Raw genomic sequence first — 16,751 nt, 5'->3', positions numbered from 1 at the left:
CAGGAGTGCTTTTAAATAGATGTTTATTTTAATCACCCTTCTTGGATGATCCAGGAATTTATATAAAGAACAATTATTTTGCTCTATTTTGACAAGGATCTAAATCCCTTTTCTTGGGATTATTGCCTATAGAGTGCAGTCAACATTTTAAATTGTTGATCTTCCTATTCTCTTTTGGATATCAGAGAAACCATATAATGCCTACAAGAATCTAGTGTTTCGTTACTTCTAAGTGCATTTTATTTTCTCTGACCTCACTGTCTCACTCATGTAATTTTTAAAAAATTAATATACTTGTTTTATAATGCTTTGCAATATATGTACAATTTTCCAGTTATAATAATTTTCAAACACTTTTCTTAACTTCTTTTATATAAAATGAAAAAAATAGGTATTTATTATATACTGATACATATAGGCCGTAAGTCCTTTCTACAAACTTAGTTCTAAAATTTTTAAGGAAATATTTGATTTTTTGGAAAGCATTGTTTTGACAAAGTATCAATCACTGTAGTCAGGTGGGTTATTTTTGTTCTGCATGTGAGAGAAAATTGGGTTAGTATCTTGACTTTTATAATATCTGAATAATTTCCTTATTTACCTTACATCTGAGGCAGTTTAAATATGCAAATGAAGACAGTTTAGGTGAAAAATAGTAAAATGAAGAAATCAGACTAAAAACTATTGATTGTTACAATATTTGTGGCAGAAAGTTTCATTATGTAATAATTAAATTCACAAAACAGTACAGTCAAAAATGTATTGGTCAGGACTTTCTGTGTTGTATGTCAGCAGTCCCCAACCTTTTTGGTACCAGGGACCCGTTTCATGGAAGATGATTTTTCCACGGGGGATGGGGGATGGTTCAGGCTGTAATGTGAGCGATGTGGAGCGGCAGATGAAGTTTTGCTTGCTTGCCCACCCACCGCTCACCTCCTGCTGTGTGGCTGGGTTCCTAACAGGCTGCGGACCGGTACAGGTCCACCACCCGGGAGTTGGCGACCCCTGTTGTATGTGACAAAAGCCCAGTTCAATCCTGTTTAAGGAAAAATAACAACAATGAATCTACTGCTTTATGAGACTCAGCAGTACCGTAGCTACAGTGGGTTTTTTATGCATGGCTAAATCTAGGGCTCTAGATGAATTCAATACTCCTTCTCTCTGTCTCTCTTGTTTTCTTTTCAATACTTTATGAAAAATTTGCCCCTCAGCAACTTACAGGCTTGCAATACACTGTTTCAGTATTCCTGGTGGTAATAGGATATTTCTTTCCTGATAAGTCTAGAAAATACCCCAAATTAATTCCAGTTTACCAGGCTTGAATTGTGTGGCCTCTTCTGGAACCAGGCAAACATGTCATACACTTTTCATCATAAGAAGTAAAAAGGGCACATTTATTATTTTCGTTTAATAAAGTTATACAGCAGAAACTAACACAACGATGTAAAGCAATTATACTTATTACATGTAATCTTCATTCTGGATTTGGAATTGGAAAAACCTGAGTATAATTATAATTCTTTACAAAAGTTTTTATAGTTTCATTTTCTCATGGATAGTCTAAATCTCCTTAATGACTGATAATGTCAAATATCTTTTCATGTGCTAATCTGCCACCTCTTGTTTGGAGAGATTTCTGTGTGACTCTTTGTCTGCTTATTATTGTGTTTTTTCTTATTATTGACTATGTTTATATTATGAATTCAAGTCCTTTCACAGATATGTGTTTTGCAAATATTTTCTCTTCTTTTGTGTCCTGTCTTTATTTTTATTTTATTATTATTATTATCATTTTTTTGTGGTACGCGGGCCTCTCACTGCTGTGGCCCCTCCCGCCACGGAGCACAGGCTCCGGACGTTCAGGCCCAGCGACCATGGCTCATGGGCCAGCCGCTCCGCGGCATGTGGGATCTTCCCGGACCGGGGCACGAATCCGCGTCCCCTGCATCGGCAGGCGTACTCTCAACCACTGTGCCACCAGGGAAGCCCAGCTTGTCTTTATTTTTAAAGTGTCTTTTGAGAAGCAGAATTCTCTTAATTTTGATAAAATCCAGTGTATCATATTTTGTGGGTCTGAGTTTTTTGTATACTACTTAACAAGCTGCCTTACCATTGTTAGAATGTTTTCTTCTAGATAATTTACAGCTTTAGGGATTATATCTAAGTCTGTGATACATCTGTTAATTTTTTGAATATGGTGCAAGAACAGGGTCAAGGTACTTTTGTTGTTTTATACCTTCCTGATGGACTGAGCCTTTATCATCACACATGATTCAATGTCCCTCTTAACCTCTCATAACTTTTTAAAAGTCTATTTTGTTTGATATTGGTATAGTCACCCCAGATTTCTTGTGTTTGCTGTTTGCATTATATATCTTTTGGTGTCCCATTACATTAAATCTATTGTACCTTTTAATCTTCATAGAAAGCATATAGTTGGGTCTTGTTTTATAATCCAGTCTGACAATTTCTGCCTTTTGATTGGAATGTTTCTTCTATTTATGTTTAAAGTACTTACTGATAATGTAGCACTTGCCTCTGACATTTCAGTTTTTTTATATGTCTTATGTGGTTTCTGCTTCTATATCCCTTTTTTGGTTTCTCTTATTAGATATTTTTAGGTATTTTTTTAGTGGCTGCTCTGCAGATCAAAATTAAGATCTTAATTTTTAAAAACCCAGATTGGATTAATAACACTTTCATTTCAGTGATACACAAAATCTTTCTTCTAATATAGTTCCATTTCCTTCTTCTCCTTTGTAATATTACTGTCATAGAAATTACAAATTTGTCCATTACAAGCCCATCAACACAATTTTATATTAATGCTTCATGCCATTGTGTTTTTAAAGGAGAAGAAAGTGTTACAAAAATTTTTGTGTTGTTTTTTACATCTTCCTATGTGGGTTCTTTTTTTTTTTTTTTTTTCGGCGGTACGTGGGCCTCTCACTGTTGTGGCCTCTCCCGTTGCGGAGCACAGGCTCCAGATGCGCAGGCTCAGTGGCCATGGCTCACGGGCCCAGCCACTCTGCGACATGTGGGATCTTCCCGGACCGGGGCACTAACCCGTGTTCCCTGCACCGGCAGGCAGATTCTCAACCACTGCACCACCAGGGAAGCCCCATAGGTTCTTTTTTTAAAAAATATTTATTTATTTATTTGGCTGCGCTGGGTCTTAGTTGCGGCATGCAGCACCTTCGTTGCTGCGTGCGGGATCTTTGTAGCGGCATGTGGGATCTAGTTCCCTGACCAGGGGTTGAACCCAGGGCCCCTGCATTGGGAGTGGGGAGTCTTAACCACTGGACCCCCAGGGAAGTCCCTACCTATGTAGGTTCTATTACCAGTGATCTTTATTTCTTTACGTGAATTTGAGCTACTCTCTAGTGTTCTTTCGTATGAGACTAATGAACTCCCATTTGAATTTCTCATAGGGAAGGCATGCTAGTAAAAAATTCTCTTTTGGAGAATTTTTTGGAGGAGAGGTGGGAGCAAGGGGTGGGTAATGTTATAATATCTTCCTAATTTTTGAAAGATAGTTTTTCTGGGTATTCATTATACCAGTCTTTTTTTCCTTTTTCTGCTTTCAAGTTTCTTTGTCTTGGTTTTTGATAGTTAGACTTTAACATGTCTAATTGTGTGTCTCTTTGAGTTTATTCTACTTGGAATTTATGGAGCTTCTTTTTTATTAAATTTAGGAAGTTTTGACCATTATTTCTTCAAATAGATTTTCTGTCCCTTTCTCTTTCTTTTCCTCTGGGACTCCCTTTATGCACATATTGCACAGGTCTCTAAGGCTCTATTCATTTTTCTTCTTTTTGTTCCTCAGTCTTGATGGTTTCTATTGACCTATCTTCAAATTTTCTGATTTTTTGTTTTACCAGCTCAAATTCACTATTAAGTCCCTCTGGTGAATTTTTTACCACAAATACTTTACTTTTCAAGTTGAGATTTTCTATTTGGTTCTTTTTAATAATGTCCCTCTATTGATATTCTTATTTGGTTGAGCACTGTTCTTATGCTTTTCTTTAATGTTTTAGATATATTTTTCTTTATTTAGGTGAACACATTTATAATGACTGCTTTAAAATTTTTTTCCAGTGAGTCAAACTTAAAAGATTTTTCAGGTACCCTTTCTAATGACTGCTTTTTTCCTCTGTGTGTAGAACATACTTTCATGTTTCTTTCATGTCTTATAAAGCCCTGTTAAAAACTGGACATTTTAAGTAATATAATATGGCAGGTTCTGTTGTTGTTGTTTGTTGTAGTTTCCATCACTGTGGTTTGTCTAGTGACTTTCCTGAATTAATTCTGTAAAGTATATTCTTTGAAATCTGCAGTTGCTGAGGTCTTTACTTGATTAACTTAGCGGTCAGCAGACCTTTCCTTAAATGCTTTTTAAAAAATCTTTTATCCTTTTTATCCTTATTTTATTTTATTTATTTTTTTAAGAACTTTATTGAAGAATAATTGCTTTACAATGGTGTGTTAATTTCTGCTTTATAACAAAGTGAAGCTATACATATACATATACATATATCCCCATATCTCCTCCCTCTTGCATCTCCCTCCCACCCTCCCTATCCAACCCCTCTAGGTGGTCACAAATCACCGAGCTGATCTCCCTGTCCTTAAATGCTTTGATCCAATGTCTTCCACCCTTTCTCTGCCTGAACTTTCACCTCATTCTTGCAAAGCACCTCAATGTCAGAGATGAGACATGAGGGCCTTCTCAAGCTTTTCCAGGGCATGCAAACAGCCCTGCACTTCCGTGTGGAATTCTCAACTCTCAGGAATGTCAGAGCTTTTCAAAGTCCTCTATGGGCATATCATTCCCAGATTTAACTTTTAAGGCTTTTTTGACCAAATTCATGTTTTCCCCAACTGGTATCGGCAATGCAGGAAGCTATAATTTTATATAATTGTGGTTGATATTTTTGCTAAATAACCTAGGAATGAGGATTTTCCCAATGATAAAAGTCTGAGTCAGTCCAAATAAAAATAAGCCCTTTGCATGAAGATATTTACAGACAATTGTCAGGTTAAATAGTGACAGTTCTCTGGGATGAGCCTTTTGGTGGAGCTCCACACCTGTTCTGGCCCCTTCAGTGCCTTCTAGATTGCTGATTTTACAGCTACAATGCTCACAAGCCTGTTGGTTGTACGGCTACTGAGGAACTGAGGAAAGGAGGAAGGAAACAAAATATGTTGAAATGCCATAAATCTTGCTGTTCTTACTGAGATTCAGTGATTTTTCTTGACTCATAGCTTGTTGCAAGCCTTTGCTTCATTTCTAGAATTCTGAAAAGATTGATTTTGACAATTTCTCTTTGCTTTTAAGAAAGAACAGATTTTGGGGGTATCATTTCACTACACTTCTCCTGGTAGGAGGCATTAATAGACGTTTTTAACAGGCATGTTCCTGTAAAAAAAATTCTCTAGCAGAACACAATTTGGCAGGTGCTCTAGGGAACATATTCTTGTAGGAGAACTTTCTATATTCTTTTCCTGGCACACACCTAGTCCAAATAGTTAATTTGAATGTGAAGTCCAAAATCAGTTGAGGTATCTTAAATTTAGAAATTCTCAATGGAAACCTTTTCTACTTACAGTCCAGGCTAAGGCAGATGTGAGTATTTGTTGCTTTCACATGCGAGTTTTTTCTAAATCACCCTTTCAGTGAAGATGGCCATAAAGTCGAATGGCCTCCACTACGCTTCACACCCTGTTCTCCATCCATTCCAAATATCACCTGATCATACTTCTCAGAACAAATCTGTTCTTTTAAGAATTTTCTCTTGTAAGGGTGGCCATGATCTGTTACACTCGATATAACTGGGGGCTGGGCATTACTTTCAGCTCTTCACTCCATTCATACTCAGGCTCAATGTTATCCCACTGCTTCTCCTGGAGTTTTGCCTCCAGATTCTTCTTTTTTTTTTTTCTTTTTTTTTAACATCTTTATTGGAGTATAATTGCTTTACAGTGGTGTGTTGGTTTCAGCTTTATAACAAAGTGAATCGCTTATACATATACATATGTCCCCATATCTCTTCCCTCTTGCAATCTCCCTCCCTCCCACCCTCCCTATCCCACCCCTCTAGGTGGTCACATAACACCAAGCTGATCTCCCTGTGCTATGCAGCTACTTCCCACTAGCTATCTATTTTATGTTTAGTAGTGTATATATGTCCATGCCACTCTATCACTTTATCCCAGCTTACCCTTCCGCCTCCCCGTATCCTCAAGTCCATTCTCTGGTAGGTTGACATCTTTATTCCTGTCTTGCCCCTGGGTTCTTAATGAACATTTTTTTTTTTTAGATTCCATATATATGTGTTAGCATATGGTATTCGTTTTTCTCTTTCTGACTTACTTCACTCTGTATGACAGTCTCTGTGTCCATCCACCTCACTACAAATAACTCAGTTTCATTCCTTTTATGGCTGAGTAATATTCCATTGTATATATGGGCCACATCTTCTTTATCCATTCATCTGTTGATGGAAACTTAGATTTCTTCCATGTCCTGGCTATTGTAAATAGAGCTGCAATGAACATTTTTGGTACATGACTCTTTTTGAATTATGGTCTTCTCAGGGTATATGCCTAGTACTGGGATTGCTGGGTCACATGGTAGTTGTATTTTTAGTTTTTTAAGAAACCTCTATACTGTTCTTCTTAGTGGCTGTATCAATTTACATTCCCACCAACAGTGCAAGAGGGTTCCCTTTTCTCCACATCCTCTCCAGCATTTATTGTTTGTAGATTTTTTGATGATGGCTATTCTGACCGGTGTGAGATGATACCTCATTGTAGTTTTGATTTGCATTTCTCTAATGATTAAGATGTTGAGCATTCATTCATGTGTTTGTTGGCAATCTGTATATCTTCTTTGGAGAAATGTCTATTTAAATCTTCTGCCCATTTTTGGACTGGGTTGTTTGTTTTTTTGATATTGAGCTGCATGAGCTGCTTGTAAATTTTGGAGATTAATCCTCTGTCAGTTGCTTCATTTGCAAATATTTTCTCCCATTCTGAGGGTTCTCTTTTCGTCTTGTTATGGTTTCCTTTGCTGTGCAAAAGCTTTTAAGTTTCATTAAGTCCCATTTGTTTATTTTTGTTTTTATCTCCATTTCTCTAGGAGGTGGGTCAAAAAGGATCTTGCTGTGATTTATGTCATAGAGTGTTCTGCCTATGTTTTCCTCTAAGAGTTTGATGGTGTCTGGCCTTACATTTAGGTCTTTAATCCATTTTGAGATTATTTTTGTGTATGGTGTTAGGGAGTGTTCTAATTTCATTCTTTTACGTGTAGTTGTCCAGTTTTCCCAGCACCACTTATTGAAGAGACTGTCCTTTCTCCTCCACTGTATATTTTTGCCTCCTTTATCAAAGATAAGGTGACCATATGTACGTGGGTTTATCTCTGGGTTTTCTATGATGTTCCATTGATCTATATTTCTGTTTCTGTGCCAATACCATACTGTCTTGATTACTGTAGCTTTGTAGTATACTCTGAAGTCAGGGAGCCTGATTCCTCCAGCTCCGTTTTTCTTTCTCAAGATTGCTTTGGCTATTCAGGGTCTTTTGTGTTTCCATAAAAATTGTGAAACTTTTTGTTCTAGTTCTGTGAAAAATGCCATTGGTAGTTTGATAGGGATTGCATTGAATCTGTAGATTGCTTTGGGTAGTAGAGTCATTTTCACAATGTTGATTCTTCCAATCCAAGAACATGGTATATCTCTCCGTCTATTTATATCATCTTTAATTTCTTTCATCAGTGTCTTATAACTTTCTTCATACAGGTCTTTTGTCTCCTTCGGTAGGTTTATTCCTAGATATTTTATTCTTTTGGTTGCAATGGTAAATGGGAGAGTTTTCTTAATTTCACTTTCACATTTTTCATCATTAGTGTATAGGAATGCAAGAGATTTCTGTGCATTAATTTTGTATCCTGCTACTTTACCAAATTCATTGATTAGCTCTAGGAGTTTTCTGGTAGCATCTTTAGGATTCTCTATGTATAGTATCATGTCATCTGCAAACAGTGACAGCTTTACTTCTTCTTTTCCAATTTGGATTCCTTTTATTTCTTTTTCTTCTCTGATTGCTTTGGCTAAAACTTCCAAAACTATGTGGAATAATAGTGGTGAGAGTGGGCAACCTTGTCTTGTTCTTAATCTTAGTGGAAATGGTTTCAGTTTTTCAGCATGGAGGATGATGTTGGCTGTGGGTTTGTCATATATGGCCTTTATTATGTTGAGGAAAGTTCCCTCTATGCCTACTTTCTAGAGGGTTTTTATCATAAATGAGTGTTGAATTTTGTTGAAAGCTTTCTCTGCATCTATTGAGATGATCATATGGTTTTCCTCCTTCAATTTGTTAATATGGTGTATCACGTTGATTGATTTGTGTATATTGAAGAATCCTTGCATTCCTTGGATAAACCCCACTTGATTATGGTGTATGATCCTTTTACTGTGCTGTTGGATTCTGTTTGCTAGTATTTTTTTTGAGGATTTTTACATCTATGTTCATCAGTGATATTGGCCTGTAGTTTTCTTTCTCAGTGACATCTTTGTCTGCTTTTGGTATCAGAGTGATGGCGGCCTCGTAGAATGAGTTTGGGAGTGTTCCTTCCTCTGTTATATTTTGGAGGATTTTGTGATAGATAGGTGTTAGCTCTTCTCTAAATGTTTGATAGAATTCGCCTGTGAAGCCATCTGGTCCTGGGCTTTTGTTTGCTGGAAGATTTTTAATCACAGTTTCAATTTCAATGCTTGTGATTGGTCTGTTCATATTTTCTATTTCTTCCTGGTTCAGTCTCAGAAGGTTGTGCATTTCTAAGAACGTGTCCATTTCTTCTGGGTTGTCCATTTTATTGGCATACAGTTGCTTGTAGTAAGCTCTCATGATCCTTTGTATTTCTGCAGTGTCAGTTGATACTTCTCCTTTTTCATTTCTAATTCTATTGATTTGAGTCTTCTCCCTTTTTTTCTTGATAAGTCTGGCTAATGGTTTATCAATTTTGTTTATCTTCTCAAAGAACCAGCTTTTAGTTTTATTGATCTTTGCTATCATTTCCTTCATTTCTTTTTCATTTATTTCTGATCTGATCTTTATCATTTCTTTCCTTCAGGTAATTTTGGGGTTTTTTTGTTCTTCTTTCTCTAATTGCTTTACGTTTAAAGGTTAGGTTGTTTATTTGAAATGTTTCTTGTTTCTTAAGGTAGGATTGTATTGCTATAAACTTCCCACTTAGAATTGCTTTTGCTGCATCCCATAGGTTTTGGGTCATCATGTTTTCATTGTCATTTGTTTGTAGGTATTTTTTGATTTCCTCTTTGATTTCTTCAGAGATCTCTTGGTTTTAAGTAGTGTGTTGTTTAGCCTCCATATGTTTGTATTTCTTACAGATTATTTCCTGTAATTGATATCTCATCTCATAGTGTTGTGGTTGGAAAAGATACTTGATACAATTTCAATTTTCTTAAATTTACCAAGCCTTGATTTGTGACCCAAGATATGATTTATCCTGGAGAATGTTCCATGAACACTTGAGAAAAATGTGTATTCTGTTGTTTTTGGATGGAATGTCCTATGAATATCAATTAAGTTCATCTTGTTTAACGTAGCATTTGAAGCTTGTGTTTCCTTATTTACTTTCATTTTGGATCATCTGTCCATTGGTGAAAGTGGGGTGTTAAAGTCCCCTGCTATGATTGTGTTACTGTCTATTTCCCCTTCTATGGCTGTTAGTATTTGCCTTATGTATTGAGGTGCTCCTATGTGGGGTGCATAAATATTTACAATTGTTATATCTTCTTCTTGGATTGATCTGTTGATCATTATGTAGTGTCCTTCTTTGTCTCTTGTAAAAGTCTTTATTTTAAACTCTATTTTGTCTGATATGAGAATTTCTACTCCAGCTTTCTTTTGATTTCCATTTGCATGGAATATCTTTTTCCATCCTCTCAATTTCAGTTTGTCTGTGTCCCTAGGTCTGAAGTGGGTCTCTTGTAGACAGCATATATACAGGTTTTGTTTTTGTTTCCATTCAGCCAATCTATGTCTTTTGGTTGGAGCATTTAATCCATTTACATTAAAGGTAATTATTGATATGTATGTTCATATTACCATTTTCTTAATTGTTTGGGGTTTGGTATTGTAGTTCTTTTCCTTCTCCCGTGTTTCCTGACTAGAGAAGTTCCTTTAGCATTTGTTGTAAAGCTGATTTTGTGGTGCTGAATTCTCTTAGCTTTTGCTTGTGTGTAAAGGTTTTAATTTCTCCATCAAATCTGAATGAGATCCTTGCTGGGTAGAGTAATCTTGGTTGTAGGTTTTTCTCCTTCATCACTTTAAATATGTCCTGCCACTCCCTTCTGGCTTGCAGAGCTTCTGCTGAAAAATCAGCTGTTAACCTTATGGGGATTCCCTTATGTGTTATTTGTTGTTTTTCCCTTGCTGCTTTTAATATTTTTTCTTTGTATTTAATTTTTGATAGTTTGATTAATATGTGTCTTGGCATGTTTCTCCTTGCATTTATCCTGTATGCGACTCTCAGTGTTTCCTGGACTTGATTAACTATTTCCTTTCCTGTATTAGGGAAGTTTCCAACTATTATCTTTTCAAATATTTTCTCATTCCCTTACTTTTTCTCTTCTTCTTCTGGGACCCCTATAATTCGAGTGTTCGTGTGTTTAATGTTGTCCCAGAGGTCTCTGAGACTGTCCTCATTTCTTTTTATTCTTTTTCCTTTATTCTGCTCTGCAGTAGTTATTTCCACTATTTTGTCTTCCAGGTCACTTATCCCTTCTTCTGCCTCGGTTATTCTGCTATTAATCCCTTCTAGAGAATTTTTAATTTCATTTATTGTGTTGTTCATCATTGTTTGTTTGCTCTTCAGTTCTTCTAGGTCCTTTTTAAATGTTTCTTGTATTTTCTCCATTCTATTTCCAAGATTTTGGATCATCTTTACTATCATTATTCTGAATTATTTTTCAGGTAGACTGCCTATTTCCTCTTCATTTGTCAGGTCTGGTGGGTTTTTGCCTTGCTCCTTCATCTGCTGTGTGTTTCTCTGTCTTCTCATTTTGCTTAACTTACTGTGTTTGGTGTCTCCTTTTTGCAGTTTGCAGGTTTGTAGTTTCCGTTGTTTGTGGTGTCTGTCCCCGGTTACTAAGGTTGGTTCAGTGGGTTGTGTAGGCTTCCTGGTGGAGGGAAGTAGTGCCTGTGTTCTGGTGGATGAGGCTGGATCTTGTCTTTCTGGTGGGCAGGTTCATGTCTGGTGGTGTGTTTTGGGGTCTCTGTGGCCTTATCATTATTTTAGGCAGCGTCTGAGCTAATGGATGGGGTTGTGTTCCTGTCTTGCTAGTTGTTTTGCATAGGGTGTCCAGTAGTGTAGCTTGCTTGTCATTGAGTGGAGCTGGGTCTTGGCATTGAGATGGAGATCTCTGGGAGGTTTTCGCCATTTGATATTACATGGAGCTGGGAGGTCTCTTGTGGACCAGTGTCCTGAACTTGTGTCTTCCACCTCAGTGGCACAGCCTTGATGCCTGGCTGGAGCACCAAAAGCCTGTCTTCCACATGGCTCAGAATAAAAGGGAGAAAAAAAGAAAGAAAGAAAGAAAGAAAAAGATAAAATAAAATAAAGTTTAAAAAAATAATTATTAAGAAAAAAAATTTTTGAGTAATAATAAAAAAAAAAAGAAAAACAACAACAACAAAAAAACCGGACAGACAGAACCCTAGGACAAATGCTAAAAGCAAAGCTATACAGGCAAAATCACACAGAGAAGCATACACATACACACTCACAAAAAGAAAGGGGAAAAAGTATATATATCGGTGCTCCCAAATTCCATCTCCTCAATTTGGGATGATTCATTGTCTATTCAGATATTCCACAGATGCAGGGTACATCAAGTTGATTGTGGAGATTCAATCCACCGCTTCTGAGGCTGCTGTGAGAGATTTCCCTTTCTCTTCTTAGTTCGCTCAGCTCCCGGGGTTCTGCTTTGGATTTGGACCCGCCTCTGCGTGTAGGTCACCTGAGGGCATCTGTTCTTCGCTCAGACAGGACGGGGTTAAAGGAGCAGCTGATTCGGGGGCTCTGGCTCACTCAGGCCGGGGGGTGGGAGGGGTTCGGATGCAGGGCGAGCCTGCGGTGGCAGAGGCCAGCAAGACATTGAACCAGCCTGAGGCGCACCGTGCGTTCTCCCGGGGAAGTTGTTCCTGGATCATGGGACCCTGGCAGTGGCGGGCTGCACAGGCTCCCGGGAGGGGAGGTGTGGATAGTGACCTGTGCTTGCACGCAGCCTTCTTGGTGGCTGCAGCAGCAGCCTTAGTGTCTCGCGCCTGTCTCTGGAGCTCCTTTAAGTGGTGCTCTTAATCCCCTCTCCTTGCGCACCAGGAAACAAAGAGGCACGAAAAAGTCTCTTGTCTCTTTGGCAGCTCCAGACCTTTTCCTGGACTCCCTCCCGGTGAGCTGTGGTGCACTAGCCCCCTTCAGGCTGTGTTCACGCCGCCAACCCCAGTCTTCTCCCTGGGATCCGACCTCCGAAGCCCGAGCCTCAGCTCCCAGCCCCCGCCCGCCCGGCCGGGTGAGCAGACAAGCCTCTCGGGCTGGTGAGTGCCGGCTGGCACCGATCCTCTGTGCGGGAATCTCTCCGCTTTGCCCTCTGCACCCCTGTGTCTGCGCTCTCCTCCATGGCTCCAAAGTTTCCCCCCGTCCTACACCTGCAGTCTCTGCCCTCATAGGGCCTTCCTAGTGTGTGGAAACCTTTCCTCCTTCACAGCTCCCTCCCACTGGTGCAGGTCCTGTCCCTATTCTTTTGTCTCTGTTTTTCCTTTTTTCTTTTGCCCTACCCAGGTACGTGGGGAGTTTCTTGCCTTTTGGGAGGTCTGAGGTCTTCTGCCAGCGTTCAGTAGGTGTTCTGTAGGAGTTGTTCCCATGTAGATGTATTTCTGATGTATTTGTGGGTAGGAAGGTGATCTCCACGTCTTACTCTTCCACCATCTTGAAGCTGCCTCCAGATTCTTACTGTACAATTGCGTATCGGTCAAGAAGTCTGGTTTTATTTTTTTTATTATTATTATTTTTTTTGCGGTACGCAGGCCTCTCACTGTTGTGGCCTCTCCCGTTGTGGAGCACAGGCTCCGGATGCGCAGGCTCAGCGGCCATGGCTCACAGGCCCAGCCGCTCCGCGGCATGTGGGATCTTCCCAGACCGGGGCACGAACCCATGTCCCCTGCATCGGCAGGCAGACTCTCAACCACTGCGCCACCAGGGAAGCCCAAGAAGTCTGGTTTTAAAGTGGTGGATGCATGCTTACTCCGTTTTGTTTTTGTTTACTTGCTTGTTTATTTTTCTTTATGCTCTTTATTGGAATTCTGAGAATCTTGACTTCTACACCAACTTCTACACCAACTAGAGTAGTTTGTGAGTTTTATGCAGCAGATATACCCATCTGTGACATAGCACAACTGTTCTAGTAACATCATCCAACTTGGGCTCACTAGGCAAATAAAAGGAAAGCAAAGGTAATAAATGCAACTTTCTCTCCCAGATATGTCCCTATGGCCCTTGACTGTTCAAGAGTTTGAATTTTCTTTACATAAAGACTGAAATAACTTTTGGTTCTAAATTGTATCAACTTAATTATATCTCTTTATTAATCTCCAGTATTTGACTGCTGACTAATTCATGGTCATATTTGCTGCAGATAATAATAGCTAACTTTGATCTACCACTTAAAATTTCATTTGGTTTTTCCAACAACTTTTTGAGATAGGAATTATTATAAAGTCCATTTTTCATAAGCAAAGAAACTGAGGTTTTAGTACAATACATTTAGATAACTTGACTAGGTACACCAACAGCAAATTGTAGGGTCAGTATTCAGAATCATGTCTTTTACTCTACTTTAAAGCACCTCATACGACATTTTTTTTTCTGTCAGAATACAAAAATAATGGGGAATAAATTGCAATCAGAGCAAGAGAGACAATATATGCATCCAGCTTAGAAAGAAAGTAGTTAACACTTTATTCACAGGTGATATGAGTGTGTAGAAATGTCCAAGGAAATCTGTTTAAAAATCTAGTAATACTATTAAAATAATTAGCAAGAGGATAGCATACAAGCTCAATATACAGAAGTCAACTGTATTTCTAGATACAAATAATCATATATGGAAATTTTTAGAGTACTATTTAGTATAGTATCAAACATATGAAATACATATGGTTAAGTCTGAAAAAAAGATGTTAAAGACTTGCACACTGAAAATTATAAAGCTCTACTGAGAGGAAGTAAAGATCTAAATAAATGGAGAGATGTACCATCTATAGATTGGAAGACAGTATTGTTGAGTTGTAAATTCTCCCCAGATTGAGGTAGAGATTTAACACAATCCTATTCACATTCTAGCAGGCATTTTTGTGAAACTTGACAAACTGATTGAAAATTAATGTGGAAATGCAAAGGACCTAGATGGCCAAAATAAATTAGGAAGAGGAAGAACAAAGTTGGAGAACTAATACTACCTAATGTCAAGAGTTATTATAAAGCTACAGCTATCGAGACAGTTTTAATATTGGCAGAGATAGATATAAAAACGAACAGAACAGAAAGTCTGGAAATAGACACACACATATATGGGCAACTGATTTTTGAAAAGGTGCAAAGTCAATTCAGTGGAGAAAGAACAGCTTTCATCAAAAGGTGCTCAAAAAATATGTAAACATATGCAAATAAAAGGAAACAAAACAAATATGATCCGTAGCCTACGCCATATGTAATAATTTAACTAAAAACGAATTATTGGCCTAAGTATAAAATTTAAAAGCATAAAACTTCTAGCAGAAAAAATAGAAAAACTCTTGTGACTTTGGGTTAGCAAAGAATTCTCAGATATGACAAGAAAAACACATACATAAGAGAAAAAATGATAAATTAGATTTCATGAAAATTAAGAGTTTCTATTCTTCAAAAGATGCCATGAAGTGAATGAAAACATAAGCCACAGCATGATAGAAAATATTTGCAAAACATATATGTGATAAGGGACTTGTATTTAGAATCTGCAAAGAACACTCAAAACTTAATAAGAAATCATGCAAACTAAAAAAAAACTGGGCAAAATATCTGAATAGACACTTTAGTAAAGCATCAGTGGTTGCCAGAGAATGGAATAGAAATTACACAGATGCAGGAAGAAACTTTTGGGAGTGATGAATATGTTTATTACCAATTGTAGTGATGATTTCAAGGGAGTATATATATATATATGTATATATAAAGTTGTACACTTTAAATACATGCAGTTTATTGTATATAAATTATATTCCAATAAAGCTGTTAAAAAATAGAATATTCAAGTCCATAGTTTATTTATTTATTTATTTATTTATTTTTGCGGTATGTGGGCCTCTCACTGTTGTGGCCTCTCCCGTTGCGGAGCACAGGCTCCGGATGCGCATGCCCAGCGGCCATGGCTCACGGGCCCAGCCGCTCCGCGGCATATGGGATCCTCCCAGACCGGGGCACAAACCCGTATCCCCTGCATCGGCAGGCGGACTCTTAACCACTGCGCCACCAGGGAGGCCCCATAGTTTATTTTGAGGGCTCAAATAAAAGGAGAAAATTGTAAGTGACTCTAGATGCTACATTTTTATTCTAAGCAAATATTTAAATATTTTCTTCATGTAACATTGCTTATTTTTTATGTCTTGTGATGAGCAGGAGTTAATTTCTGACTTGAAAGATCAATCAAGAGAATTATTATAGCTCTTTCAGGGAAAGATTACTATATTTTTAGTTCAAAATTACCTTCAGAGAACTAGGAGTAACCTATCCCAATGACACCTTACACACTGATAGAGAAGCTGATCTGATGTCAAAAACAGGAGGAATTGTGTTGGAAGAAGATTGCTACTAGCATGATTTACTTGGGAAGAAAAAATAAGCCTTTAGCTTCAGCTGAAGTTGCTCATGTATTGTGCTCGCCTATGGGAAGAATATAAGTACTTAGGATAGTTAACACTGATTTATAGATTTCTTCTCTATGTGGGAAGACAGGCTCCTCTCCACTACAAAAAATAAATACTGTAAACTCAGAAGGTATTTCAGGAGCTGGAGTGAATTAAGTAGAAAATAATTTCTATTGGTTCTTTATATAAGGTAAAGAAGAAATATTTACAACATGTAATGGACAGAAATTTTTAATAGTAATACTGCATGAAGAACATATGAAAGTCCATTAAAAAAGATGAACAACCAAACAAGAAAAAGATAAAAAGTGTATACATTATATGATTTCTATTAAAGAAGAAATACAAGTAGCTGATACATATATGAGAAAATTCTAAATTTCAAGGGTATATAAATAAAACAATTATATACTCTTTTCTCCTATCTGTTTAGCAAAAGGTGAACACAGACACGTACATCAGTGCATACGTGCGTGCACACACACACACACACACACAGAGGTGCTGCATTGGCAACAACTGCAATAATCTTTTGTCCGAATGTTACACTCCCCACTGTGCTGTTCAGCTCTGTTGCATGGCTGTCTTTCTTGGACCTATTGCCACTGTCATGAATAGTAGCCACTGTATCCTGAATCATCTTTTACTAGAATCTGGGAGGGGTTCAATCATGAGGAAACTATGTATCAAGGCAGAAATCTAGCCTGAAAGTCTCCCTTATTCAGAAAGAATCCTTGATTCCTAAACTGAGGAATATGATT

This window comes from Mesoplodon densirostris, chromosome 15 (assembly GCF_025265405.1).
Source record: "Mesoplodon densirostris isolate mMesDen1 chromosome 15, mMesDen1 primary haplotype, whole genome shotgun sequence".
NCBI classification, from domain to species: domain Eukaryota; kingdom Metazoa; phylum Chordata; class Mammalia; order Artiodactyla; family Ziphiidae; genus Mesoplodon; species Mesoplodon densirostris.
Note: the sequence above shows the minus strand (reverse complement) of the source record.